Source organism: Schistocerca piceifrons, chromosome 2 (genome assembly GCF_021461385.2).
Source record: "Schistocerca piceifrons isolate TAMUIC-IGC-003096 chromosome 2, iqSchPice1.1, whole genome shotgun sequence".
Classification (NCBI taxonomy): domain Eukaryota; kingdom Metazoa; phylum Arthropoda; class Insecta; order Orthoptera; family Acrididae; genus Schistocerca; species Schistocerca piceifrons.
In genome coordinates this window covers 776,846,586-776,873,347 of record NC_060139.1, presented here as the reverse complement: position 1 = coordinate 776,873,347, position 26,762 = coordinate 776,846,586, and positions in this window count along the sequence as shown.

Sequence of the window (26,762 nt, the reverse complement as noted above, 5' to 3'; positions counted from 1 at the left end):
CTATTGTATTTGAGTGCTATGAGTTTTTTTCTCGAATGACACATTTGTTAAGCTGTAAGATAGTAATTCGAAGCTTGGGGGCGTCTCACCTATGGTAAAATTTCACACATGCAATACCGGCCCTGAACTTCTTCTGTGCGGATGCCCACATATTACCCGAACTCTTACGGGTCGTGGTAAGAATGTCTTCCACGAGTAATGAGTGTGTTGGGTAGGGACACTACGAATGCAGTGTGTGGACACATAAGGTGAGAATGTGGGTCTCGCAGCAGGCGTGCGCGAGATAGTCTCTGCAGTCGCGCTACTCTATGTGCCCTCGGTGCCTCAGATGGATAGAGCGTCTGCCATGTAAGCGGGAGATCCCGGGTTCGGCTATCGGTCGGGACACTAATTTTCACCTGTCCCCGTTGATATACATCAATGCCCGTCACCAGCTGAAGGTATTAATATATAATTCTAAATTTGGAGTTATCTCTTGGGTGCTTCCTTGTAGGGAAAAAATGCCACATTATCGTCCTAGGACGATAGGCCGTCAGCAATTAGGTCCAATTGTATTTCCACAAACCCAGAAATCTTGGAGATTTATCTTTCCTAAGTGTTTGGAATTGTGGTTTCTTTCGGGAACCAAAACGTTTATAGCTGTACGTAAACTCATCCTCTGGTAGCTCATTTAATTCAAATGCTTGAAAATATTAGTTAAATATGTTTTTACATCACTCCTCGCCGTTTTTTTCCCTTGAAGCCTTTAGTTTTGTATCTGTTATATTCAGTGCTGGTCTTCAATTTGTCTTTTTTATCAGAAAAGTTTCCAAAAAACAACGTGAATTCTTTAAAGAAGCAAAGTTAAAACTGAACGCCTATAACAATGTGCGATTAAAAATCATAAATTAATTTCAAATTTGCTGGGCCACAACTAGAATAATGTTACGACTGTGAGAACTTCTGCTTATTTGCGCCTGTATTCTTTACTTTAAGGTTCCGTGCGTTAATCTGTAAAAATGGAATTCTTGTAGGATCGCTTTGTTGTCAGTTTTGTGTGTGTGTGTGTGTGTGTGTGTGTGTGTGTGTGTGTCTGTCTGTCTGCCCTTTTTCTCAGGAACGAGTCATCATATCGAGAAGTTCTCTGATGTCCGTCATATGTGGTCTATTTACTATTGTTGAGTCGAGCACAGTGTCGCTTTGATCATAGCTACAGAGGCAGTTTTGTACATATCCTATTGCCTGTATTTGTCACACTACGACGCGGATGGTCTGAAAATCGATACAGGTGTCCGGAGCTAGTCATCATAAATAAATAAAAAATGATATTTCTCAATGCAACTCATGAGGGAGCTACAACCATTTATTTCAATTATAACACAAGTTGCAGGCCTGTTTTTCAACTGCAGCATGCTGCAAGTTCGTAACCCTAATATAGGTTCCCCTGCATAGCTTCGAGCTAATGTCTGAATGGCTATTCCGAAAGCCCACACACGTTTTTTTTCGCCTGTACCATAGTGTAAGTGAAGATGTATTCCGCTTGTAGAGATCTCATTGTCGACGGAGAGTTAAACCTCAATCTCCCTGCCGTCCACCCCCGGTAGCTGAGTGGTCAGCGCTACAGAATGTCAATCCTAAGGGCCCGGGTTCGATTCCCGGCTGGGTCGGATATTTTCTCCGCTCAGGGATTGGGTGTTGTGTTGTCCTAATCATTGCCATTTCATCCCCATCGACGCGCAAGTCGCCTAAGTGGCGTCAAATCGAAAGACCTGCACCCGGCAAACGGTCTACACGACGTGAGGCTCTAGTCGCGCGACATTTTTTACCTCCCTGCCACCTTTGCCTGCACCTGAAAATGTGAGCGTGTGAAAAGAGTATATTACGAATTGGTCCACGAAAGGAAGAAAGTCCCGTTGACAGCGCTGCCGAAACGTGCTACTGCGTTTGCTGAAAGGTAACTTCATAATCACACAAAGTGTTTGCAACATCTTTCAAAACTACTGTTATTTACATTCAGCTGACCTCCATCTTTACGACAACTAAACGCTTTAGTTTTGTTTGTAGTATTACAACTTGCAACAAAGCGTTCACTTTAAGTCTCACTGAAATTTCAGTAAAGCAGAATTTTTAAAATTCCAACCTCGCTGGTTCTTCTAGTCTATGTTGAAATTCGTGGCGAAACCCTTCATCTGTCTTATTTTGTACAGTGCTACTAGTTTCGGCCATAGGCCCCTTTCAAGCTTAGGGGGCATAAGCTTGAAAATGGACTCTGACTGCAACTAGTAGCACTGCGCAAAGTAAGACAGCTGAAGGTTTCCGCCATGGGTATCAACGATTATTTAGCAGCTGATTTTCTCCACCTATATGCATACGTATCTTCTAGTATATGTACGCCAATAAATGCAGCACTGCTTCATCAACAGAAAAGAGCATTTCAGGACCAATCATTCCATCACGTAATAGCCAAATGCACCACTGACGTCGAACAACAGTACCCGAGTTCAAATAATTTACCGAGAAAGCAGATTGGTGACGTCGTCGACAACCGCCGATATTTCGACGAAGCACAACCTTCGATTTTCAGGGCAAAATTGCAGCAAATAAGCACTGTGCAAGGGAATTTAAAATCTTGATTTGCAGAGAAACTCAAGAGGGATAACACACACACATACACACTGCAAGCACTAGTGCCATCACAAACCTAAGATGATCAAAGTCAGAAGCTATCGATAATGAAATTAATAATCAAAGACTGAGGCAGCATTAACTCTGTCTCTCTGTTTCTTGAGAAGGGCAGGATTCCATGCAGAATCTGAACAAAAATTACTTTTAAGATTACTTGCTAATTTAATTTCAGCTGCATCTTTAATAACACTATCGGAATAGCTGAAAGTGCATGCCAGAATCTCCGTGTTGTTTTATTCCATAGCATGACGGTGTCAAGACAATGTCCTGTAATGTCGAAAGTAAAATTCTATGTATCGAAAGTAAAATTCTATGTACCGACTTGACAGAAAATCCTAGGAAGTTCTGGTCTTACGTTAAATCAGTAAGTGGCTCGAAACAGCATATCCAGACACTCCGGGATGATGATGGCATTGAAACAGAGGATAACACGCGTAAAGCTGAAATATTAAACACCTTTTTCCAAAGCTGTTTCACAGAGGAAGACCGCACTGCAGTTCCTTCTCTAAATCCTCGCACAAACGAAAAAATGGCTGACATCGAAATAAGTGTCCAAGGAATAGAAAAGCAACTGGAATCACTCAATAGAGGAAAGTCCACTGGACCTGACGGGATACCAATTCGATTGTACACAGAGTACGCGAAAGAACTTGCCCCCCTTCTAACAGCCGTGTACCGCAAGTCTCTAGAGGAACGGAGGGTTCCAAATGATTGGAAAAGAGCACAGGTAGTCCCAGTCTTCAAGAAGGTTGTCGAGCAGATGCGCAAAACTATAGACCTATATCTCTGACGTCGATCTGTTGTAGAATTTTAGAACATGTTTTTTGCTCGAGTATCATGTCGTTTTTGGAAACCCAGAATCTACTATGTAGGAATCAACATGGATTCCGGAAACAGCGATCGTGTGAGACCCAACTCGCTTTATTTGTTCATGAGACCCAGAAAATATTAGATACAGGCTCCCAGGTAGATGCTATTTTTCTTGACTTCCGGAAGGCGTTCGATACAGTTCCGCACTGTCGCCTGATAAACAAAGTAAGAACCTACGGAATATCAGACCAGCTGTGTGGCTGGATTGAAGAGTCTTTAGCAAACAGAACACAGCATGTTGTTATCAATGGAGAGACGTCTACAGACGTTAAAGTAACCTCTGGCGTGCCACAGGGGAGTGTTATGGGACCATTGCTTTTCACAATATATATAAATGACCTAGTAGATAGTGTCGGAAGTTCCATGCGGCTTTTAGCGGATGATGCTGTAGTATACAGAGAAGTTGCAGCATTAGAAAATTGTAGCGAAATGCAGGAAGCTCTGCAGCGGATAGTCACTTGGTGCAGGGAGTGGCAACTGTCCCTTAACATAGACAAATGTAATGTATTGCGAATACATAGAAAGAAGGATCCTTTATTGTATGATTATATGATAGCGGAACAAACAGTGGTAGCAGTTACTTCCGTAAAATATCTGGGAGTATGCGTGCGGAACGATTTCAAGTGGAATGATCATATAAAATTAATTGTTGGTAAGGCGGGTACCAGGTTGAGATTCATTGGGAGAGTGCTTAGAAAATGTAGTCCATCAACAAAGGAGGTGGCTTACAAAACACTCGTTCGACCTATACTTGAGTATTGCTCATCAGTGTGGGATCCGTACCAGATCGGTTTGACGGAGGAGATAGAGAAGATCCAAAGAAGAGCGGCGCGTTTCGTCACAGGGTTATTTGGTAACCGTGATAGCGTTACGGAGATGTTTAATAAACTCAAGTGGCAGACTCTGCAAGAGAGGCGCTCTGCATCGCGGTGTAGATTGCTCGCCAGGTTTCGAGAGGGTGCGTTTCTGGATGAGGTATCGAATATATTGCTTCCCCCTACTTATACCTCCCGAGGAGATCACGAATGTAAAATTAGAGAGATTAGAGCGCGCACGGAGGCTTTCAGACAGTCGTTCTTCCCGCGAACCATACGCGACTGGAACAGGAAAGGGAGGTAATGACAGTGGCACGTAAAGTGCCCTCCGCCACACACCGTTGGGTGGCTTGCGGAGTATAAATGTAGATGTAGATGTAGATGAATGGCGGATTTTCTCGGCTGTTGTCAGCGTGTGTGACGCTTATGCTCAGTACGCTGTTCCTCCACTGTCCTGATAGTCTGACCAACATACTGCGAGGAATTCGGTAGACACCCGCTTTTCGCAAACCAAGATCATCCTTTACGGAACCTAAAAGGATCCTGATGTTATATGGTGGTCGAAAAGCACATTTCACGTCATATTTTTGTAAAGTACGACCAATCCTGTTCGAAATGCTCCCTGCGTAAGGCAAAAAGACCGTAGACTCTGGTGCTACCGCGATGTTATCATCACTCACACGGTGCACAGTTGATCGAGAGCGCAATGCATGTCTGATCTGTCTTACGCTATAAACATTCTGACGAAAGGTTCCCTCGAGATGGGTTCACTCAGCTGACAAATTCGCAGGGTCCGAAATGACATGAGCCCTTTGAACCAAGTTACAAAGTACCCCTACCTGTTGAGCCGGATGGTGATAACTATCAGCCTGCAAATACAAGTCAATGTGAGGAGGGTTACTCGTCGGAATTTTACCTTGGAAATGGCAGGTCGAAATATTGGCGCCTGTTGACGACGTCATTCTCGTACGTTATTTAAACATGATATACGCCGGGAGAAAATCATGTCTCAATGTCTGAGTTGGGCAGTCGATGCACAGCCATTATTTTGTAAGGTTTCAGTTTGAGCATAGTTCTGTAAGCAGACGTTGCTGACTCATCAATATTGTGTCTGGTTGAGCAGAAGTTTTCTAGGACTTCTTTTCAGGGCTGCTGCTAACGTGTCTAACTTTCAAGGTTGCCCTAATTTGTCTTGCTTGTCTCGCCTGAAACCGTACGTCACCTGCCACACCGAACCAAGAACGGTTTTATGATTGCCTTGGCCCTTAGCACTGCTGAGCTGCAGGGCTCCTTATTCAGCGCTATGTACAGGGTGACACAGAATAACGGGAATGTCTGAAATTAGTAGTAGCAGCTATGGGCAGCTGGCAGCAATGCGGGTTCGCGACAACAAGTAAACAGTCCGCCATTTCAGTAATCACGGATCATTGAAACGGACAACGGCGTGCGTTAGCCATAAAAATGTTTTATAAAAACATCGATAGTTTGGTAGCGGCGGAGATCGACATTTTTATAATTTAGGACGTCATGATACCGTTCCGTCGAAACACGTGATAAAATGTTGCATTAATAACTTTGAAGGGACTGGCTCTGTCCTTAAGGAGAAACCAATAAGACGACCAAGAAGTGTGCGTTTTCCAGCTAACATTGATGTACGCGAGTCTGGCTTACGGAGCCCACGGCCTTCAATTCGTAAGCAAGCAGCAGTGGCTGGAATGTCACGAGAGAGTGTTCGCAGAATTCTTCATCTTGATTTAAAATTTCATCCGTACAAACTACAGATGGTGCAACAATTGAAGGTTAACGTTTGCCGGTTACGAGTAGGATTCTGTCAACAAATGATAACAAAAATAAACAATGACAATGAATTTCTAAACAAGTTGTGGAAGTGATATGAAGCACATTTTCATCTCACAGGTTGTGTGAATAAACAGAACTACCCTTACTGGGCAAACACAAATCCTAATGACGTTCATGAGCGCCCTTTACACGCTAGTCAAGTGACAGCATGGTGTAGTGTTTCATCACAACGGTATCGGTCCGTATTTTTTCGCAAATGAACAGGGAAATATCATAACTATCAATGCCGATCGTTACGTGGAGATGTTACGAACTTTCGTTACACCTGCATTGAACAACTTTTCAAACGTTCAAGAAGCCTGGTTTCAACAGGATGGAGCGACATCACACACTGCACGGCAATCAATGGCGTATGGCCAATAATTGTTTGGCAACCGTGTGATTCCACGGTTCGGTAACATTACCTGGCCCCCTGGATCACCAGATTTATCCGTTTGTGATTTTTTCGTCTGGTGCTACCTCAAGAACAAAGTCTACACGACTCGATCAAGAACCCTGTATGAGTTAAAACAGAGAATTCGGGATGCAATTCACAGTATCCCAGCTAAGATATCGCAGCAGTCAATGAGGAATCTCAACAGCAGATTTCACGAACGTATTTGTACAGGAGGACGCCCTCTGAAGGACGTATTTTTTTTTTTTTTTTAAATGATAAATGCCATCAATATTTCGTAAATTTCAAAGTTGTGGGGTTTCAGTTACTATGAATGCAATTTTTTTCCTTCATCGATTCTAGTTTTATTGGATTGTGGAAATGATCCCGTTTTTTCTGTGTCGCCCTGTATTATTGTATTTTGAAGTGAGTTATATTATTTGCATGTAATGTATGAAGGTATCGATTAGTAAAATTGTATTTCACCAAAGAAAGCTCTAACAGATACTATACAGCTTGATTTTTGAACGATCATCTGGATAACGTAAATTAAAATAGTCAAGACACTAAAATTTACCCTCTCAGCAGATTCCCGATGGCTCCATGCATACTGCAAGCGAAAATGACTGTTTACGAATTATTATCTCCATTATAAAAGTGAAATAAAATTTTTGGAACTTTATCCACTTAGGATTTGAATACAATGAAAATGATCGGTGGCCAGGGAGCTCTATATTTTCACTGGTAGACGAAACGACAGTTTGCTCTCGTTAGAAAATAAAATGCCACGTCACTTTCTCATGTTTAATCTTCCGGATATAACAAAATTTCCCAGCAAACTCCGTACGAATATGGCAAGCAGTAAAACATCGGGGCACACGGGTTGGGAAAGCCTCATCTACGCAGCTCATTGCGTCAGAAAGCTGCAAAACTGACACTCTCCTCCTTGTTTTACTGTTGGCACTGTAGATGATGGCAGGTACCGTTCTCTAGGCACTCGCCAAATACAAACCCTTCCATCGGATTGCCGCAGGGTACAGAGCGATTCTTCACTCCATCACTCGCTTCCAGTCATTCACTGCCCACTGGCATCGCTTCTCGCGCCACCTGAAGCGTCAGCCAATGATGCAGAAATGTGTTGCGTATGAGGAGCTAATCGACCATCGTACCTCACTCTTTTTAACTCCCTACGCACAGTCATGGTGCTGGCTGGACTGCTGGTATCACTTCGGAACTCGTGAGTGATTCCTTCTGGTGAGTTCATGCGATTTTTACTGTCACAATTCGCCGTCAGTATGCAAGGTCTGCATGGTCTTAGTTTAGCTGCGGATTTTCCTTCGCTTTTCCCTTTCGCAGTCAAAATCACCAGCAGTCGACTTAGGCAGCTTTAGAAGGGTGGTTGAAATGTCTGATCGGTTTGTGATTCAGGTAACATGCAATGACTAGTCCACGTACGAACTCATAGATCGCTTATGACTGACCCGTTTTGCTATTACTGCTTCTCTACTTACTATACAACTCTCCTGTCTCTTTTTTTTCCTGCGGGCCAGCCTCTCGTGACATCTGAAGGTCAGTTCTGGATTACAAGTCATATAGGTGTCTGGATATTTTTGATCCTGTGGTGTATACCGAGACTATCACCCCAACTGCTCCACAGACTCATTGTCTCACTGTTTGAACGACTATAAGCAACAACTAGCCACGTCACATCGTACCTGTAATCAGGAGTGCGATAATGAGAGAAGAATCCTTTCGCCCTTGACGAATCGTTTTGCCACTGACTTCTGAGTCTCGCGTCCAATGACACTCATCTGCAATAGCTGCAAAAGGTGCCTGGCAAGTGTATCGTCCAGTGTGCTTCACACTTCGGAGGTCATGTTAAATTCTTTCTCCAGAACGTGAGCGATGATTGGGATTAGTGCTTCTGTGATTTTTCCACGTGACTGTGACAATGCTACCATTGGATTTGTGCAAATTTAACACCGCTAAATTTTTCTGTGATTACCCAACGTGTGCACACCATCTATCACGCATCATCAGAAAGTGCACAGTTCTCTCTGATGTCATATTCTGGCGAGAACATGCCTACGAGGTGTGCCCATGGTACCTGGTGTCGAACGATTAGTCTAACGTCCCAGAGACGACGTTCACTGGCATGTCTGTGGCTCTTCAGCTTCTCACTCAATCATTCATCCATCCTGACCTGTTATCCTATCAAGAAGGAGAACTTTCAGACGTGTGGAAAATACCAAAGTATATAAAACAATCATCTATCACTATGTTACTTGGTACTACTTGTGCATACAATTTTTGTTTGGAATTATTTAAAAGTAGAAAGAATACACATGTGAGAAACAATTTGTTTAATGATTTACATGCCTTCCTATCTTAGTTGAAGCTGACTGCAAGACATAAACCGAAACTGCACGCTTTCATAGAACAGTACTGCATTTTCATTCTCTCAGTTTCAGTGGAAATCTTTACATTATCGTTCGAAAAAATATATAGCCTATGTCCATATGAATGTTTATTAGTGTATTGTGTCAAAATTTGAAGTGAATCGCTGAAGAACTTTTCGAGATTTTTTATTTGTGGCATAGGAATTTATGCATTGTGTGTGTTAAAAATATGTAGCCTATGCCTACCTGAATGGCCATTGAAGTACTGTATAAAATTGTTCTGTAGTGTAGAATGTGAAATGGATAATGGCATAAACTTTCTTGAGTTAAAGATTTGTAAATAAAATGGCACACATAAATCTTAAATTACAGGAAAGCAACGCCAACTGATATTAGGACCAGTAGCACATCGTTAACCCCAAGCAACATAAAATGACATATTGTGGAGCATTTCTCGGTAGAACAGAAAGAATTCCATTGGATACTGAAGATGTGGTACAGAAATTAAACAGATTAAACTGATAGTTCATACAGCTGCTGCATTAAGTGCTAAACACCAGAAAAGTTTTAAAAATAAATACAATTGCAGAAGTAGCACCACATCCACAACAAACAGCACTTTATCACAGTTTTCACAGCACAGTTCTTTGAAATGTCTACCTATCACTGAAGGTTAGTTTCTTATTTCATGTGAACATGATACCTGTTAAAATTATCCAGGTCAATTTTTCCACAAATAATAAAATGAAAGATAAACTAATTCATAACTTAAAATTTAGAAGCGCACACAATTGGGCTGCTCTGCATGGCCCAAATCGTTTATTGGTCAAATTAGTACGAATTTTACTGTACAATACTAATTACACAATGATGCTCTCAGACTAAAGCATCTAAATTAATAATTTTATTTTGTGCACATCGTCCAATAAAGATGCAAAGAATAACAATGAAGAAAACAGAGATATTACATTTTGTTGAGAAAGGAGTACAGATGAATTTGTTGTAAAAATATACCACCACAGTCACAATAACCCTGCATTCTGAACGGCTAGCTTGGTTTAAGAAGCGGGACTGTTTCTACAAAGTTCCATCTATTTATGAAGATGGTATATGTTCTTTCGGACATGTCCGAAAGAACAGATAGCATCTTCATATATATATATATATATATATATATATATATATATATATATATGTAAGGCTCACCGGCCATTTGACCATATTCTTCTGTGCGGATGCACAAACAGTGCTCGAACTCTTACGGAAATCGGCAACAAGCCGCGAGTAATGAGTATAATGGGCAGGGTCACTAAGAATATAGTGCGGGACAATAAGTTGAGAATGTGAGTCTCACGGGAGGCGTGCCAGAGATAAGTCCCTGCAGTCGCACTATCCTCTGTGTCCTTGGTGGCTCAGATGGTTGCCGTCACGGTAGCTCAGCATGTTCGGTCAGAGGACTGCTCGCCCTCTGTAATAAAAAACTAAGTAAAGGAATCAACGATGAACTTGAACGGATGTCTTGTGACGTCCGCCCAGACCACACACAACGAACAATACCGACCAAAATGAAGAAAAAAAGAAGAAAGAAAAAGATGGATAGAGCATCTGCCACGTAAGCAGGAGATCCCGCGTTCGAGTCCCGGTCGGGGTACACATTTTCAACTGTCCCCGTTGACTTATACCAACACCCGTATGCAGCTAGTGGTATTCATTTCTAGTAAAATTTCATCTAACTTCTATAATTTTATGCTGATAGAGAAAATGTGCTAAAATTTCTTTCATACATCAGAATCACATTGCCTGCCACATTTTTCACATACAGTTGATAAAATTTGAGAGAGCTGTACTTAAATAACAAAATGTTCCTACTAAATACTTCATAGTTCATATTCGTCAGGTATACAAGAAACAGTACTAAATATTATCCTCCAAATATAGACACTTTACAGGAGAGTACATTGACATTGGTTTAAAAATTAAATATTTATGTTTCTTCACAATCTGGGCTAAGAATCAGAAATTTTGCATTGTACAGTAAGATATATAACAATAACTGTAAAAGTATTTTATTAATGTAAATTCCTATTATAGTTTAAATTTTAGTTATTTCCACAGACCTAATGTGCATATAGTTCTTGCTGGCCATTATGTATCAAAACATTTCAGTCAACAACCAATCGAATCATTTAGCTGACATAGTGTCAGATGTAAACGAAATACACCTGAACAGAGGTTGTCCTCAGTCTGACTCAGGCAGAAGGAAGCTGGTCTCTATAATACATTGTATAATGGATATCTATTTGTCAAATGCCATACTATGAAAATGCATGATTTCATTTTATTTCTCGAAGTATGTTTTATCTACAATAGCAGAGCACTTAAATCATTAGACAAATTATTTCTCTCATATATATTCTTTCCCCTTATAATTTAAGCAAATATTGTATACACAACTATGTGCTGTGTTGTTTTTTTTTCTCACAGTCGCTTTTATCAGAAAATAGGAAAGTTTTTACGAGGGCTGTCCAGAAAGTAAGTTACGATCGGTCGCGAAATGGAAACGACTATGAAAATCCGATAACACTTTGCAAAGATGTGTTGGGCAGTGTCTCTAGTATGACTCTAGGTAGAATTATGTCGCTCTTTTCATTCCTGAGCTCTTAGTGAGCGCGTAAAGATGTTATAGAAAATAGTGTCTCCCGCCAAGTACGAGGGCCTGGTGAGAATTTTCCTCTGAAGCTATGCAACCAACATTACATAACTGTCGTGCGGTTTCTTCTTCAAGACAATTCTCAGCCTCATTCTGCAGGGGCAATGAAGATGTTCCTGCATCGTTTCAATTGGAAATGTTTGGTTACCCACACTACAGCACGTAATTGTCTCCCACTGCGTTTCATCTCTGCTCAAACGAACCGCTGGCTATGAAGACAACATTTTGGCACAGACAACGAGCTTTAGGCCAGCGTAGAGAATTGGCGGAAAGCACTGGCGGCTGCCTTCTATGATGAGGGTATTGGAAAGTTGGTACAACGCTACGACGAATGTCTGAGTCAGAACGGCGACTACGTAGAGAAGTAGCTGAAAGGTGTAGCTAACTGTTACAAATGAAACATTTCTGATTTTCACTGTGATTTTCATTTCGCGATCAATCGTAACTTACTTTCTGGACAGCCCTCGTATTTATGGTTTATCAGCTTATGATTAGTATATTACTACAGAACCTGAATGAGCTGAAGTTTTGTAATCATACCCATTTGCAGATTAAAAACATGAGAAATACTATCACTGAAGCTACTGTCCCCACAGTCTCAGTAGCAGGAAATGTCTCTTACCCCCATATAACAATGATCCTAACCGATTAACCCATTTATTTTAAGTGATACAGCAAATGTATTGGCAGCTGCGAATATGAATCACTGTCGGCTGTATATTCGAATGATGACAATGAAAATGTATGCCGATTTGGGACTCAAACAAGGCGGTCGCCTTAACCACTACTGCCAACCGAGCTCAAATCGTGGCCAGACTCAAACTTCTATATGTCGTCATCCATGTCCCACAATCTGCATTCATATGTTACATATATTCCCATCTGGGAAGGTCTTATTTATTGAGACTCGAGGGCCTCATATTGACGAATGAACATGAAATAGCAATGCCTGTGTTTCTAAGAAGTACTATGTAATGTTCACTGCAACGACTAAAGCCACCAATAAATACAGTAAATGTATTCGCGACTTTGAACCATCATCAGCTGTACATTGGAATGACGGCAATGAACATTTATGCCGTACTGCGAGTTAAACTGAGATTTCTCACTTTACGTGAGCAGTCACCTCAATTGCTTCGGTCATCCGAACACAACGAACACAAGTCAAAGCCAGACCCAAACTCCCACATGTCATTGTCCATGTGTCACTACCTGCACTTGTACATCAAGTCTGTTTCCGGCCTGGAAGGACATATTTATTGAGAGATAAGGGCCTGGCACTGGCGAATAAATAATGAAATAGCAATGCCTGTGTTATTAGGAAGTGCAGTGGAGATGCATGCATGTCTGCATTGTACTTTTTAATACAACAGTCACTGCTGTTTTGTATTTTAAGCGACTTCAATCCCCAATCAAAGTTTCTTTGGCAGTAACAACAAAAAAAGGTTCAAGGTCAGTGCAAGGGGGAGGGGAGGAAGAGGAGCTGGAGAGGGAGGGAAGAACGGAGAAAATGGACATAGAGAAGGAAAAGGAGGAAATGGACAGGGATACGGGGAGGAGGAGGAGATTGACTGAGAGAGGGGAGGAGATTAGAATGTACACTGATCAGCCAGAACATCATGCCCACTGAGCTACTATAGGTGTAAACCAGTCTAGGGGATAACAGCGTCACATGTGGAGGAATGATGCTAGTCAGACACAAGCACGGTGCATACAGCATCAGCGAGTGTGCTGTCCATCTGTAGAATGGGGAAGGTACGCGATTTATCTGAGTTTGACCAACGGCAGATTGTGATGGCCTGTAGGCTCGGAACGACAATTTTGGAAACTGCACAACTTGTCATGTGTTCGAGGAGTACTGTGGTGTCTTCAACACATAATGAAACCAAGGTGAAACCACGTCCAGATCTCTTGGGGTTGGGCAGTCACCCCACATTACAGATCTCGGATCTCGTAGGCTAGACTGGTTGGTAAAACACGACAGGCGGCGATCTGTGGAAGAATTAACACCAGACTCTAATGCTGGGCAGAATACAAGTGTGCCTGAACACACAGTGCACCATACATTCTTAACGATTGACCTCCGCAGCCAGCGACCCATGCATGTACCAATGTTAACATCGCAACGTCGTCAACTATGACTGAAATGGGCACTTGACTATCGGCACTGGACGCTTGCGCAGTTGCAGAGCATTGCATGGTATGACGAATCCCGATACCTTCTTCATTATGCTGATGGGAGGGCGCGGATCCGTCACCTTTCAGAGGAACACCTCCTTGAAACACATACTGCGGGATGGAGGTAAGCTGACTGCGGCTCCATTGTGCTCTGGGGAACATTCACATGAGCATCCATGGATACAGTGGAGCTCATGCAAGGCACCATTGCGGCCAAGGAGTATCACACACTGATTGCAGAAAATGTACACCGGTGTATGACAATCATGTTTCCCAATGGCAGTAACATTTTTCAACAAGATAATGCGCCATGTCGCAAGGCCAGGAGTGTGATGATGGAGTAGTTCAAGAAACACAGTGGTGCGTTTCAGTTGATGTGATGGCCATCCAACTCGCCAGATCTGAAAACGATCGAAAACATCTGAGATGTTTTTGAATGTGGCATATGAAATCATCCCCCCTACCCCGTAATTCATGCGAATTAGGTGACTTGCGTGTGTAGATGAGGTGCCAACTCCCTCTAGCGACCTACCAAGGCCTCACTGCTCCCATGCTGCCGTTATCTGTGCCAAAGGTGGACATATCGGCTATTAGCTAGTTGATCATAATGTCTGGCTGATCATTGTATATCAAATACTGGCAAATATTTAGCAGTTATGAAGCGTTGCAGCCAGAAGTTGTGGCCGAGCGGTTCTAGGCGCTTCAGTCCAGAACTGTGCTGCTGCTACAGTCGAAGGTTCGAATCCTGCCTCGGGTATCGATGTGTGTGCTGTCCTTAGGTTAGTTAGGTTTAAGTAGTTCTTTTTTGGTAAACATTTTTGGAAAACAGTGATCAATTAATTATTATATTTTGACTAAAGTTCAGTCTTGATCACACCATTTATGTTTTAATGATATAGGTAACCGGTTTCGGTTCTTTTTACAAAACCATCATCAGACCCATGGCTCCCTTAGGATGGTAGGCGGAGCTCTCCTCGCTGCTACACAACTGATCAGTTGACTGCGTAGCAGCGAGGAGAGCTCCGCCTACCATCCTAAGCGAACCATGGGTCTGATGATGGTTTTGTAAAAAGAACCGAAACCGGTTACCTATATCATTAAAACATAAATGGTGTGATCAAGACTGAACTTTAGTGAAAATATTAAGTAGTTCTAAATGTAGGGGACTGCTGACCTCAGATGTTAAGTCCCACAGTGCTCAGAACCATTTGAACCTTTTTTTGAAGCGTTGCCAGGTTAGCTGGTATTTATATAATGTAAACCTCATGTTTCTGTGAGTGGTACACTGTATGCATTTTTGAACAAGTCCTGATAACAGGAGGTCGATTACTGATTACAAAATGTAGTATACTATTTTTAAAAACATACTGCTGTTCATACTTTCGTGGCGAACAAAAATTTAGAAGAAAAGCAATCTTGCTGGTTAGCTAAACAACATTTGCTTGGTGCGTTTTTTATTTTACTTCCCTACAAATATTATTTGTTGTTGTTAGGATAAATGAATAGTTTATCCTCTACGAAAACATGACATTGTTAGAAACATTGACTGACCCTCCTGTATTAACACACGAGCAGGTACCTGGGGAAACATAACTCATCCAGTTGCTAGTGTTCACTGTAAATGAATAGAGACACACATTGAAAGTATGGATGGTTGCAAGTTATATTTGGTAGGGTTTGGTGAAGGAGAGTGGGGAGGGGGAGGAGGAGACAGAGACAGTAACAAGTTTGACCCCTCCCAGCAACGAACGCAAGATATGTAGTATGTTTGTAGTACAATGCCTTGCGTGCTGTTTTCCGAAAGGTGCTGGCGATCTCGGCGCTGGTACTGGTGCTGGTGGGGCCTGGAGAGCTGATGCCACAGCAAGAAGCATCTCCTCTGGACGTGGCCACAGAGGCTATAATCTGCGCGTTCGTGTGCCCACCAGTCAATGAGACGGCATGCACCCTCCAGGGAGGCCACCTCACCATACCCGGCGGCATCTGCGGCGACTGCCCCACCTGCAAGCTCCCTGGTGCGGAATAGAAAACACTGACTGCATTTCTTCTATACTGACCTGTGCTATATGTGTCTACTGTATTATAAAATAAATTTGACCATCATGAAACATAACTAACTTTTAGTTGCTTATTTCTTGCACTAGAAAAGCACATATTATAAACCCGTAGAGCAGGCTACACGTACATTTGTACAATAGATGCACAGTGAGAAGATCGTCAAGGATGCAAAACAAGTCATATAACGAGAATACATCTTTTTTTAGTCATCAGTGCTTAGTGAAAAGATTCTCAATGATTCGAAACAGCTCGAGAACACTTTTTTGTTTTCAGTCTTCAGTCTTCTGACTGGTTTGATGCGGCCCACCATGAATTCTTTTCCCGTGCCAACCTCTTCATTTCAGAGCAATTAACTTCTTTGTATCTATGGTTTTCTTTCCAAGTTCTGTGATTGCCCCTTTCTGGAGATGTTCATTCCTCTTCAACTGAATTGCCTACTGAGCTATTCCTTATTGCAGTATCTATAGCCTCAAAGAACCTTAAGCATATCTCTTTATTCTTTAGTACTTTCATATCCCTCTTCCTCATGCGTTTATTCCTCCTGACTAGTCTCATAAACTAGACTCTGAGAATATCTGCTCCTGGATACACTTTACAACCCATTAAGTGATTTCGCAGTCTCTGGTCGACCATGAAGTGATCTAACTGAAATCTTCCCATGACTTCCAGCCTTTTCCAAATGTACTTTCCCCTCTTATGATTCTTGAACAGAGTATTACTTCTCCTCTCTCATCCCTAGTACCAAGCCCATATCCTCCCACAACTCTTTCTTCTACTTCTTCCCCTACAACCACATTCCAGCCCCCCACAACTATTAATTTTCATCTCCCTGTGGGTACTGAATTACCTGTTCAGCATCCTCATGCACTTTCTCTATCTCTTCATTTTACGCTTGCGATGTTGGCATGTATTCCTGAACTATTGTGTCTGTGTTAGTTTGCTGTCGCTTCTGATGAGAACAACTTTATCACTGAATTGGGTAACTCACTCTCTGCCCTACCTCGTAATTCATAGCAAATCCTACTCCCATTAATCCATTTTCTGCTGCTGTTGATATTACTCTATACTCATCTGACCAAAAATCCTTGTCTTCTTTCCACTTCTCTTCACAGACTCACACAATATCTCGAGTGAGCCTTAGCATTTCCCTTTTCAGATTTTCTAGCTTCCCTACCACATTCAAACTTCTGACATTCCACGCCCTGAGTCATAGAATGTTGTCCTTCCGATGATTATTTAATCATTTTCTCATGGTCACCTCCCATTTGCCATTCCCCTCCTGGAAATCCGAATGGGGGCTAGTCTGGAATGTTTTGGCAATGTAGAGATCATCATGACACTTTTTCAATTACCGGCCACATGTCCTGTGGAAACACATGATGTCTTTAATGCAGTGGTTTCCATTGCCTTTTACATCCTCATGCTGTTGATCATTGCTGATTCTAGTATCTTCAGGGACAGTTTCCAAAGAGAGTGCCCTGAACCTCTGTTTGCTTCTCTGTCCTATTTGACAAGACTGTTGGCAGAATGAGGGTGACTTCTAATGCTGGAAGTCTTTGGCCACCATTGCTCATGATTTTTTCTGAAAATTTGAGTGGTGGTGGGGTTTAAAACTAGGACTGAGGGTACTGGTGAACTTGTCATGAAGTTGCAGTCCCATGTATTTATTCCTGTTAACATTTTCTATCTGCTTGTTGTCATAAATAGACATGTGCTGGGAGGAGACCTCTGCCATGATCATAGCGATGACACTTTATACAGACATTAAAAATGTCGCATACCATACTATGTAGGAAGGATATTACACAATGGAGTCGCAAACAAGACAGAGCCATTGCGTAGATTCTATCGACAGGACAATGATGCGCAAGCAGTCTCTAAGTGCGAGGTGTCTTGCAGCCATGTGTGTGCCACCTTTCTGCTGAACTTCAAGCCAACAATCTGCTCTCCAGGTAAGATAATTTTGTTTTGTGTCTTATATTTAACAATTAAATTTCTGTTAGCAATCCAGTGATGTCTGACTCTATGATCATACAAGATGAGCAAATGCCATGCTCTTTCTTTTCACTGAATTCTTGATATGACTGATTGTTGAGCTTGGCCACTGTGTACAATATCACTGTCATGGTGAGAACAACAATCTTAGGTGTACACTTGTTTATATTTGTTATTAGTGTTGCGTCCTCACCAATGGACATAACTGAAGCAGGTGTGCTGAGACAGTTTCCGACTGGCGCCACAGATGGTGCTTTGAAGTTCGCCATCAACCACAAGCACGGTCCAATCAGCAACCTCTGTGCTGCTGCCTATGAGATGTACCTTGACATTGTGATAAGCAGTGGCCACAGGCAGGAATGGATGGTTCATGTACAGTGTTGCCGTACGACAGTTCTAGTACGGAATTCAAGGGATGCAGTTCATAGCTACAGTTTGTAGCGGAGAGACTTAGTCTACTAGTGGAGTTGCCTACACCTTTCGCCTAAAGACAAGAGTTTAATACAGTGATTGACAGTGCAGCGCCCAGGACGGATGTAGTCTTGTCAACATTGTACTCAGCAATGCACGCCTTGCTAGGCACTGCTTAGTTGTATCTGTCTGCAAGCACATCCAGTGAGTTGCTGTGCAACTTTAGTTAAGTGTTGCAGCACAATGAAGTGTATATATGCGTGTCACTAGTTTTCTTGCACTGTCATAGTTCCTCCATTCACATCAGAGGACCTAAACCTAATATGACGCGTGCAATCCATTCTACCCAGACGACCCGTACAGATCAGTTAGTGAGCCGCCTAGCCATGGAAAAGGTGTGCAACAATGTAAAGGATCTTGTAATGTAAGCCAGGAAAGAGGTTAACAAACATTTACTTGCTCTAATGGGGACAAAAATCGCAATAAAAATTTAGAGAGAATAAAATTCACTGAAACTCAAATCAAATTACAATGTGATGCTAATACTATGAGGAGGTACCAAAAAGAGTGGAAGACTATGTAGAGAAGGCACAAAAAAAAATCTTCTAATCTGGCCTGCTAACAAAATCAAAGTTAACGATACCAAGGGTCTGTATGCACGGGCCCTTCCTCCTGTGGTGGTACATTGGAGTTTGAGTGTATAGTGCGAGAGGACTCACTGTCTTCCCCTTCTTTCCACTCACAATAATTGGACGGAACAAATTATATGGTATAAGTGTTTATTAGAATAAACTATACAACGTGCACGGACAGCGCGCCAACTGCGGCTTGTGGCTTAGCTGGGAGACATACACGCCCGTTCGCTACGGGGTCTCGAAACTACCTTCAACCTTGCTTGGCCTTTACAACGGCGGCTCATTTTACCTGCACGCACGAAGGACATGGGAGATCCACTTCCGCACATAGTTGCAAGGTCTCCCGAAAGGGAGCAGACTATACTGGACATTCTGACCTGCCCGCTTTGGAAGCTGCCACTAGATGGCACTTGGAATGAGTTGCAGAGTCCAAACATACTCCCGCTCTAAAATGAGCTTTCTCATTCTACAAATAATCATAATTTTAACAAACTACAAAACCAAAGCAAGGAAAACAATAAAAATATAATTTGGTACAATATCACTGCACATAAAACATGAATACACTAACATTTGGGATGCTCACACCACCCATCACCACTCTCACACTGCATGTGAAACACTATGGGTACTAACATGTAGGATACAAAACAATGAAGTATTAATGTTGCTACGTAGAAGAAGGTGTAATTAGATGAATGACGAACACTAACTTCACCTAATGAAGGTTTATTCAGCACTTGCACATACAAGAGCGCAGAGTGAACTGCTTCCAGCCAGAACACATACAATATTTATGCAGCTACAGAACATTCCAGTACAATGATTCTTGACATTTGTGGATACGTCTAGAATGTACTCAAACCGAATATAGAAATTGTACAGTCCAGGTGAGTTTTGAACTCACGACCCTCCATACAACAGTTTAGTATCATATCCACTACACCATGGTGCTACTCAGCTTGTGCTGCGACATTGATCCCTCTGTAAGTGAAAAGCGTCTCGGTGTTACGTCGCCCTAGTCTGGGAACGAGTCATCGACCCTGCATACTCCAACTCCTGACGACTGATTCTCGCCGTGGCGTTGATCTTCATATAACTTCTTCTGCCGCTACGCTCTTCGGCATCTTCCGCTTGTTGCATGCCGCTGGAGCTTCGAATTTACCCTGTGTTGCAGGATCCTTATAGGGCTTCATCTCTGATCGTTCGTAGTCTTGTGTCAGGGTCGAAATCTTCACCTTCATAAGCAACATCAGACAACTGTCTTACAACCTTATAAGGTCCCAAGTAGAGCCCGAGAAGCTTCTCAGAGAGCGGAGTCGAGGTTACTGCCGAGCCTCCTCAGCTCTGGTTAACACCTGGCCGATGTAGTCGTCGTCCACGTCATCAGGACGTAACTGAAGCACAGTGTCCATCGTTGCAGTCGCCTCACGCCCATGCACTAGGAAAAATGGCGTAAATCCTGTGGTGTCTTGTTTGGCGGTGTTATAGGTAAACGTCAGGAAAGGTAGCACCTCATCCCAGTTGATCTGCTCTACATTGACGAACATTGATAGCATGTCGGCCAAGGTCTTATTAAGGCGTTCAGTAAGCCCGTTAGTTTGCAGGCAGTGATGAATAATGTTGTACAGACGGTTTATTTCTGTCTGTCACAAGATTCGATTGAAAAACTTTCCCTCGATCCGTAATTAACGACCTTGGGGCACCGTGTTTTAGTAAAATGTCTTCCACGATGAATTTGGCTATCTCAGATGCTTCGGATGTTTTCACGGCCTTTGTAATGGCATAGCGTGTCAGATAATCAGTGCAAACAATAATCCATCTATTGCCACTAACAGACGTTGGAAATCGTCCAAGGAGGTCAATCCCAACACGCTGAGAATGCGTTTGGGCTGGTGGAATTGGTATGAGTTGGCCAGGTGATATCTGAGGAACTGCCTTTCTCCTCTGGCACTCTCGACAGTGCGACACATAGTGACGGACACTCCTAAATAAACCTGGCCAGAAAAACCTCTTGCGGATTCTATCGTATGTCTTAATAAAGTCTAAATGTCCAGCCTCAGGCGTGTCATGGAATTTCTGTAGAACATCTAAGCGCATGTGTTTAGGAATCACTGGTAGCCACCGCTTTCCAAACGGATCAAAGTTTTTCTTGCAAAGTAATCCATTAACTACCTTAAATTGTCCTTTCACATCCTCTGACCGATTTAAGGCAAACAAAATTTGAAATATCTTGGTGTCCTTCTTCTGCTCAGCAGAGAGATCCTGGAGCGCAGCCAGACAGTCACTATCTTCATCAAAGTATTGATGGTCTTGCACAGGCTTTCTTGAGAGACAGTCGGCATCTTGGTGTTTTCTTCCACTTTAGTACACTATGGTAATGTCATACTCTTGAAGCCGTACTGCCTACCTGGCGAGTCATCCTCTTGGATTCTTAAGACCTGTCAACCAACAAAGTTAATGATGGTCTGTAACACCTGTGAATGGCCTTCCATAGAGATACTGTCGAAATTTGCACATGGCCTAGATCATAGCAAGACATTCTCTTTCTATAGTTGAATAGTTTCTCTCGCCTTTTGCAGGTGTCCTAGAAGCATAGGCTATTACCTTCTCTTTTCCATCCGAAATTTGCACCAGAACAGCACCGATCCCATACCGCTGGCATCTGTGTCTAGTTCTGTAGGCGCTCTCTCATCATACAGACCAAGTACAGGGAGAGTTGTCAGAACTTTTCGCAGCACATCGAAAGAATCCTGTTGAGTACCACTCCAGATAAATTTAGCATCAGCTTTTAACAACCGCCGGCCGAAGTGGCCGCGCGGTTCTGGCGCTGCAGTCTGGAACCGCGAGACCGCTACGGTCGCAGGTTCGAATCCTGCCTCGGGCATGGATGTGTGTGATGTCCTTAGGTTAGTCAGGTTTAACTAGTTCTAAGTTCTAGGGGACTAATGACCTCAGCAGTTGAGTCCCATAGTGCTCAGAGCCATTTGAACCATTTTTTTTAACAACTCTTGGAGTGTCCTGGCTTTGAAACAAAAGGCCTTGATAAAACGACGGTAATTAGAACATAATCCGAGGAAGCTTCTCACATCTCTAATACTTTTAGGAGTAGGAAATTCCGTTATAGATCTCACCTTTTCTGGGTCTGGCCGCACACCTTCATTTGACACAATGTGCCCAAGTATTTTGATTTCTTTTGCTCCAAAGAGACACTTTCTTGGATTAAGTTCCACTCCGCCTTGTTGGAGACACTTAAGAACGGTCCTCAGTCTTCTTATATGTGCCGTCCGTCGTGACCGGGCGGTTCTAGGCGCGTCAGTCTGTAACTTCAAATCCTGCTTCAAATCCTGCCTCGGGCATGGATGTGTGTGATGTCCTTGGGTTAGTTAGGTTTAAGTAGTTCTAAGTTCTAGGAGGCTGATGACCTCACATGTTAAGTCCCATAGTGCTCAGAGCCATTTGAGCCATTTCTTCTTATATGTCCATCAAATGTCTCTGAGAACACCATAATGTCATTTAAGTAACAAAGGCACGTCGTCCACTTCAGGTGCCTTAGAAGATTATCCATCATCTGTTCAAAAGTTGCTGGTGCATTACACAAACCAAACGGCATTACCTTAAACTCATACAGTCCCTCAGGGGCGATGAATGCAGTTTTCTCACGATCAGCCTCATCTACTTCGATTTGCCAGTATCCCGAGTACATGTACATGGTTGAGAAAAACTTAGCCCCTTTCAGACAATCTAGTGTATCCTCAATTCGTGGACGAGGGTAAACGTCCTTTTTAGTTATCTTATTAAGCTTCCTGTAATCAACACAAAAGCGCCAACTGCCATCCTTCTTCCTGACGAGGACCACTGGTGACGACCATGGGCTCTGTGAAGGCTGAATGATGTCATTCTTCATCATTTTCTTTACCTCGTCGCGAATTATTCGACATTCTGTTGCTGACACATGGTATGCTCTCTGGCTTATTGGTTGATGGTCTCCAGTGCTTCACTGTCGATTTGTCTAATTTGCTCTTCACCTGTGGATTGAAGTAGTCAGAGAACTCTTGAAGAATGGCAAGTAGCTTCTTCTGTTGCTCCTTAGTGAGATCTAGCGATAGTTGAGCTAGAAGATCTTGTCTCGTAGTGATAGCGCTAATTTCGCCCACAGATGTTTCTATGATGCTCAGCTGTTCTTCAATTAACGGCCCACCGGTTGCAATGCACAGACGTCTTGGAAGAATATGCAGTTCTCGACGACAGTTAACTGTCCACAATTCACCGAATTCGTTCTTAAACGAGACAACAGAGGCTGGGATGACCAAGTTATTCTTCAGTGGTATGCTTCTCTTACATTCCACTAAAAGATCCATGGGTTGATGCATGGCTTGACACGTGACAGTCACCTTTCTAGCGCTGACTGCAGGAATGATCATTTCATCCAGCACACAGTCTCCACACATTCGTATGCGCATCTTCCTGTCCACAGGATCTCATCTCGTCTAGCATAATCTTCAAGCGACCACAATCTATAATTGCCTGAGAAGCTTTCAAAAAGTCCCATGACTACACTCTTGTAAGACGATGAATTCTAAGGGCTGTATATGGCCACTTATACCCACACGAATAACACATATTCCTGTAGGTTTTACATATTTCCCATTAGCCACTTTCAGAAGAGATGTTTTGTTGTCGACGAATACGGTTTTCTGCAACTGGCGACGGTATTTCTCCGAAACGACTGAACATGATGCTCCAGGGTCCACAAGAGCTTGGGCTGGTCGGCCATCCATGAGGATATCGACGTAGTTTCCTATCATTTTTGTTGTGATCGACGGAGGAGGATTTTTCTCTTCAGCGGCCTCTCCTCCAAGGAAGGTCGCACCCTTTAGTTTTCCAGGTAGCTGCGGCTAGGTGATCGGCTGCAGCTTCTAAACGGCGATGGAGACCTTGTTAGGCGTGTTGGGGAGCGTCCTCTCCAGCGGCTAGCTTGCAGCGATGGTGACCTACGTCGTTCTGCACCCACATCTTCTTGTTCATCTTCATCCTTCCGGAGTTGGCGTTGGTTAAGATGGTCTGCTGTCTACTGGCGCGGGCGTCAGCAAATATCCACCACCTTTCTCGACAATAGCGCACCACATGTCCCGGTCGTCCACAGTGGAAACATACTGGTTGGTTATCCTGGGTCCTCCAGACGTCAGTCTTCCTTGGTGCCCAAACAGGTTCCTCATGCGGCATTATAGGAACGTAATTCCGGCTGGGTCTCGACTTTTTCACCGATTTAAAGGGAAATGAAGACGAGAGATTGGGTTCAATGTCTGTTCCACTTCCTCCCTTATGACCTCTTGAAGCGTCTTGGTTTTTTGCTCACCGTGAAATACAAGTGCCTTCTGAACTTCCTCTCCCACTATCTGACGAAGAACACTTGTGAAATCAGTTGCTTCCTCCATCAAAGACATGGATAAGACGTTTGAAAACCGTTCAAACCTCTTGCGTGTAATTCTTTTTTGATGCATTGTCTCGATATACTGGCATCATTTTATGAAGTCGTCTGCTGTCGAAACCTCCTTCTGGAGTGGGGCTTGATACACGTCCTCAGCAACACCATTCATGAGATGTGAAACCTAATCTTCCTCCTTCGTTCTAGGATCCACTGTTTTACACAGCCCCAAGACGTTTTGAATGTAGGATGCTGTAGTTTCTCCTGGACGCTGTGCCCTGCACTTTAATTTATCTTCAGCCTTGCTCTTCTGTCGTTGTGTGTCGCCGAAATACTTGCTCAGTTCCGCCTGGAATACTTCCCACCTTCTGAACTTCTCCTCGTTGTTCTCATACCATTGCTTTGTAGTTAGCCAAACACACAGTGTCATCCCATTTGTTAAATCTGGCTATACGCTCATATACCTTCAGTCACTTGTTTGGTTGGTTGGTTGTTTTGGGGGAAGAGACCAAACAGCGAGGTCATCGGTCTCATCGCATTAGGGAAGGATGGGGAAGGAAGTCGGCCGTGCCCTTTGAAAGGAATCATCCCAGCATTTGCCTGGAGCGATTTAGGGAAATCACGGAAAACCTAAATCAGGATGGCTGGACGCGGGATTGAACCGTCGTCCTCCCGAATACGAGTCCAGTGTGCTACCACTGCGTCACTTGTTTGGATCTTGGCCATCCTCACCAGTGAACCCGAAAGGATGTCTCATGTGATGGCACACAGTTGCTGTCATCGTAACGTCCTCTTCTTCTTCTGTGTCCGATAGATTGTAATCTGCTGAATATGGTCGAACTCGGGTTTCTCGCCACGTAAACGGCGGCTCTGTCGTGGCCTGAAGGGAGCCACTTTGTCGTCGATAACGTGCGCTATCACACGTTCCAATACTCGGCGTCTCCACCAGAATAATGTCACGTAGAAGAAGGTGTAATTAGATGAATGACGAACACTAACTTCACTTAACGAAGGTTTATTCAGCACTTGCACATTCAAGAGCGCAGAGCGAACTGCCTCCGGCCAGAACACATACAGTATATATACAACCACAGAACATTCCAGTACAATGATTCTTGACATTTTTGGATACTTCTAGAATGTGCTCGAACCGAATATAGAAATTAAAATTGTACATTCCAGGTGCGCTTTGAGCTCTCGACCCTCCATGTAACAAAAAAATGGTTCAAATGGCTCTGAGCACTATGGGACTTAACATCTATGGTCATCAGTCCCCTAGAACTTAGAACTACTTAAACCTAACTAACCTAAGGACATCACACAACACCCAGCCATCACGAGGCAGAGAAAATCCCTGACCCCGCCGGGAATCGAACCCGGGAACCCGGGCGTGGGAAGCGAGAACGCTACCGCACGACCACGAGATGCGTCTTCATGTAACAGTTTAGAACCATATCCACTACACTACAGTGCCAGTCAGCTGCTGCTGCGACAATATCATACTGCATAAAAACATTAAAATCAGTACTAAGAACAGTTAGTCTACAAGAACCATCTACAGCTTCCCAAGCTGATCTTATGAATTAAAAGGTTGTTCCAGTAAATCGTAATTTGCAGTGGCCCTGTATCATATACCACTACACAGATCTGAGGGAGCACTTAACTGATTCACTGCTTCGGCAGGGGACACAATTTTGCTATAGGTCTCGTAATCTGCCCATTAGCAGTTTTTACCAGCACCACACACACACGCTTATCAGGACCGGGAAACAGCTGCTCAATGACACCCAGCCTCCACACCAAGGATGACAAGTTATGCTCCTTGACCAGCGCATGATCGCCGATCTGGTGTTTCCATGCTGCTTCTGATGTCCATTTTCTGTGTTGCTGCGGATCATGTATGTATTCTGAGGACCACCTCTTCCATAAAGGACTGATGCAAGTGCTGTACAAGTTGCCATCTGTGCAACCTGTTGGCGGGAGTCTCAAGGACAGAGCGTTCAGGATGAGCACAAAGGGGCTGTCCGATTAGGGAATGACCAGGAGTGAGAGCGGCAGGAGAATCTAGGTCATCAGACAGAATCCACAACGGCCTTGAAATCAAGCATGCTTCTGTCTGAATTAACACACTAGTTAGTTCTTCAAATGTCAGTACTGCATTGCTGATGACGAGTTTGAGATGTGACTCCATACATTTGATTCCTGCCTCCAAGAGGCCACCAAAGTGAGGGGCATGAGGTGGAGTGAACCTCCAACTGATTCCCTCTGAGGTCGAACAATTCGCCATACCTTCAACAGTAGCATCATTACAGAAAAAACGTTAAAGTTCATTGTTGGCACCTCCAAATGTGATGCCATTGTCACTG